Raw genomic sequence first — 4,628 nt, 5'->3', positions numbered from 1 at the left:
AAAGAAAGAAAGAAAGAAAGAAAGAAAGAAAGAAAGAAAGAAAGAAAGAAAGAAAGTGATTTTCCAAATTTCTGGTTTACCAAATGCTAAGCAAATGAAATTTTGCAACATTTTTATTTATTAGGTTGGTAAGACCCAAAAAAACAGGTGGTTGAATTTCTCAGCAATTTGCACAATATTTAGATTTAGATAGACATATTTATTTATCCACATGTCTTATATATCTGAAACTGAACTCATTATCCTTCAGCCAAAATCAACTCCCTTTGAAAAAGGCCCTATTTTTTGCATTTGTTGCCACAAATTCTTCTAAGTGAATTAACGTCGAAGTGACTTTTGACTTTTGCCTCTCCTCTATCCCTGATATGAGGATCTTTATATCTCCTCAAGCTTCTGTCCAGGTTTCCTGTATAATGTCTCTTGGATTGAGCCCTTCATCTCTATTTGAAATACCACTACTATAGAGCAGATCCTTGTCACCTCAAGCATGATTTAACGAAGCAGCCTCCTAACCATTCTTCCTAGTGCCACCAGACAAATTTTCCTAAAATACTGTTTTCATCAGTTCTTCTGATTGAAGAACCTCTAATTGATCTCTACTGCATTCCATGTCAAAGCCAAGCTCCTCTGCTTGGCTTTCCACAATCTGGTTCTCCGTGTTATCTTACTACTCTCCCACAAAATATACTTTTCACTCCAGTTAGGCCAACCAGTGTCCTCACTGTTCTCTACCTGCCAGATTCCTTCCTATTTCTTTGTCTTTGTTCATATTGTTCCCCTCTCCTAGGCTTTCTTTCTTCTAACTGCCCAAATTCTTCTTATTCTTCAGAATCCAACTTGTCTTTTCCTTTCTGATGTCCTTTCCAATTGCTACAGCCCAAATTGATCTCTCCCTTGTCCCAACTCCTGTTGCACTTTTAGTCAGTACTGCATAGTTGAGCAATTGATTGTTCTCTAATTGTTTCACATGAAATAGTATGATTGGATAATAGAAAGTGCTCCAGAGTCATAGTGCAGTTTTAAGCTAGTGGTGATGCAGTAGACAGAGTGCAGGACCTGGAGTCAGGAAGACTTACCTTCATGAGTTCAAAACTGACCTCAGACGCTTAGTAGCTGTGTGATCCTGAGCAAGTCACTCAACCCTCTTTACTCCAGTTTCTCATCTATAAAATGAGCTGGAGAAGGAAATGACAAACCACTCCAGTATCTTTGCCATGAAACCCCAAATGAGGTCACAAAGAGTTGGACATAACTGAAAAAAAAAAGAATTAACAACAAGACTTTTGGAATACTCTGTATTAAATATTTGAAAACAAGTCTTTTAACAACCCCAAATTTGTCAATATTGCAAAAGCCCACTTCTTTAACACCAATATTTTCCCAGTGGTGGTACATGACTAAGCATTATGGTGCACCTAGACCACAGAAGAATTAAAATTACCAATACCTCAGTATGGGTTGACTGTGGCATACTAAACACGATCTGCAAATAAGAAGCAGCGCTAACAACATCGCCAAGCATACTAGCGGGTAATGTATTGATGAATGAGGGATAGCAGATAGACAACCGGAGGTGCTACATTAGTACCATAGTGATACTGAAAGACTAAGGAAGGCTTCCAGCCCTCTGGGCAAATCTTCTATAAAAGATTTAGGAGAAAGTGTAGATGAGGCAGCTGGATGACATAGTGAATAAAGTATGGGAGTAGGCATCAGGAAGAACTGAGTTTGAATTCTATCTCAGACATTTACTAGCTGTGTGACCTAGGGCAAGTTACTTAACTTCTTTCTGCCTCACTTTCCACATCTATAAAACAGGGGTGATAATACCACCTACCTCACAGAGTTGTTTTGAAGATCTAATGGGTTATTTAAAGCATTTTGTGAACCTCAGAATGCTATATAAGTGTTAGCTACCTAACAAAAGACCACACAGGATGAGAAAACCTGGGAGGAATTGTGGTCGATGTCACTTGGCACTGCACCCTCCCTCCCCTCCCCCCCCAAAATTATGAATCTCACAAAATAAAGTATTGATTTTGTCATCTCATTTAGAACATAAAGTCCTTGAAAGTGGGGATTGTTTCATTCTTTGATTTTGTATCCACAGTTCCTGGCACTTGGTAAGCGCTCAGTAAATGCTTCTTGATTAATTCCCAACTAAATTGTAATCTCTTTAAGGGCAGGAAACAAGTCATGGACTTCTTTTGTATCTCCCATAGAATCTAGTACAGTACAAAGAATGCAGTAAGAACACAATGTTGGTATTTCTCAGGGGTTAAATTTTCAAAGGACCTTGTAAGGGAGCTATGAAAATCTCAATTTTTGTTCCATGATTTGGAAAAGTTCTACAATTCAGTGTGTGACATCCACAATGAATGTGGCTTTTGAGAAACACAGCTATACCCTCCACGCCCTGTATTGTGAAATGAGAGCAAAAGTAGGTTTGGCAGAAAACCCTTCATTCTCTCAGCAAATTGGCTCTCATTTAGAACTGCATCCGTGTCTCTCTCCGCAAAGGGACAAAAGGTCTCTCTCTAGAGATCTTTTAATATCTGTCTTCCTGAGCCTTTTTTCAGGTTATATTTTCTATTTGAACTGAAGCTCTGATTAATGGTTTGTTGGGTTTTTTCCCACTTAGTCTCTGCCTCCCTCCTTAAACTACCTTCACTGCAATCTTGTGTTCTGTGAGCATCATATGCAATAGGTGATACCAGAAAGACAGGACGGCCACTTCTCCAGCCTTATTGTGAAAAATAAGCAAACGAGGTTCAGTGATTTTTTTTAAACAAAGAAAAAGCTGTCTTTCAAAGCTCTGATTCTTCATGGTGGCAGTCTTCATACTAGCCTACAGCTGCCTGGCACATAGAATAAGCAAGGTTTAGCAGAAAGGACCCTGAATTTGGAATGAGAGGACCCAGGCTTGCATCCCAGCTCTGCTGCTTACTACTACTCATGTGACCTTGAGCAAATCACTTAGTTTTTCTGGGTCTCAGTTTCCTTATCTGTAAAATGGAGTTGAACTGAAGGACCTCTAAAGTCTCTTTCAGCTTATGATCCTAACTGAGGTAGATGTCTTACTTAGACTAGGAACATGTTCTCAATCAATGAGGCCTGTTTGAAACAGTCAAGATGGCAGGTGGGAGCTGAGAAGTGGTTTCAGTAAGTGGTTTTTACCAATCTAGGTTCCCTTGGTTATAAACATGGCATGCTACTTCCTTTCTAAAATGCCATGTTTGAAGGATTCATAGAGAAGCAGGGCAGACAACGGAGAGTGGAGGTATAAGGGATGATGCCTCAGTAATCCTCTACCCCCTGGGCTAACATTAGGTCCCTGATAACATATAACTTAGAAGCACAGTCAATGAATAGAATATGTGTAGCTTTCCTACCCCCAACTTTTTTCAAGTGTCTATTAAATCATATTCCTCCCCCCAATTTGGAGATACACACACACACACACACACACAAATGTAGTCATGCCATATTTTCTTAACATCTCAGCAAAGTTAGCCCCATGTTATCCATTTATTCATTCTTTCATTTGCTGTCTTAAAACCTACTCTGCTGTATAATTTCCTTTTTAATAAGTTGCAGACAAGTTCTGCTTATCTGCTCTCATTACTTTGAGCTTTGTCATCATTGAGGAATAAACTCCTACCCATATCTTGCCAGGGGCAAGTTTTTCTCAAATTTGGAAATTCTTGTTTTTCCATTTTATTTTTAGTCTGCAAGCACTAAACTTAAAGTCATAAGAAAAAGTACAGTTCTTGGATCTACCAAGATGGTATATCATGGAAAAGTCAATTCATCTCTTAGGGAATCAGTTTTCTTATTTGTAGAATGGGTTAATTGTAACTTTGCTGCCTATCTCATAGAATTATTGTAAAGAACAAACTTGGCAAAGTAACCTAGAGTTTACTGAGTAGGTAAATGACGTGGTCAGACCTTCACTTTAGGAAAATCATTTTGGCAGCTGACCATAGAATGGATTAAAGTGAAGAAAGGCTTGAATCAAGGAGCTCTACTAAGAAGCTATTACAATAGTCCAGGCAAAAAGTGATACAAGTGGTGACTATGTGAGTGGAGAGAAGGGCACATATACAAGAGATGTTGTAAAGTAGAAGTTACAAAATTTGGCAACACACTGGATATGTGGTGTGAGTAAAAGTAAAGAATCAAGAATGACACAGAAGTTGTGGACATGAGTGACTTAGAGCCCTGGACAGTAATAAGGAAGATGGAGAGAGTAGAGGGCTTGATGGGAAAAATGATGAGTTCTGTTTTGGATATTTGAATCTGAGATGCCTACCAAGCATCCAGCTGAAAACACCCAAAAGACAATTGTTGATGTGGGACTGGAGCTCAGAAGAAAGACCAGGGCTGGGCTAGATATATATAGATCTGGGAATCATCTGCCTAAAGATGAATATTGAACCTCTGACAGCTGATATCATCACGTGAAAGTACAGAGCAGGGGTTCTTAACATGGCATCCATGGGCTTTACTTTTCATATTTTGATAGCTGTATTTGAGTGTAATTTGTTTCATTTGTAATCCTAGGTATTTTATTTTGTGCATCTAAAAACATTAGTGTGAGAAGGAATCCACAGGCCTCAACAGACAGT

At 38.9% G+C, this 4,628-nt stretch overlaps 1 protein-coding gene and 1 long non-coding RNA gene across 2 annotated transcripts in view; one reads left to right on the top strand and one right to left on the bottom strand.

The window, feature by feature from the left end:
- Positions 1 to 4,628, bottom strand: part of LOC114025630 — a 112,154-nt gene that overhangs the window by 31,801 nt on the left and 75,725 nt on the right. The gene's annotated exons all lie outside the window — the stretch shown is intronic.
- SVEP1 (sushi, von Willebrand factor type A, EGF and pentraxin domain containing 1) overlaps positions 1 to 4,628 on the top strand; it is a 318,257-nt gene that overhangs the window by 309,187 nt on the left and 4,442 nt on the right. The window lies entirely within an intron of this gene.

Source organism: Vombatus ursinus, unplaced genomic scaffold (assembly GCF_900497805.2).
Source record: "Vombatus ursinus unplaced genomic scaffold, bare-nosed wombat genome assembly UNPS02014832.1, whole genome shotgun sequence".
NCBI lineage: Eukaryota > Metazoa > Chordata > Mammalia > Diprotodontia > Vombatidae > Vombatus > Vombatus ursinus.
The sequence above is the reverse complement of the archived record's forward strand: the minus strand, read 5'-3'. Positions and strand labels throughout refer to the sequence as shown.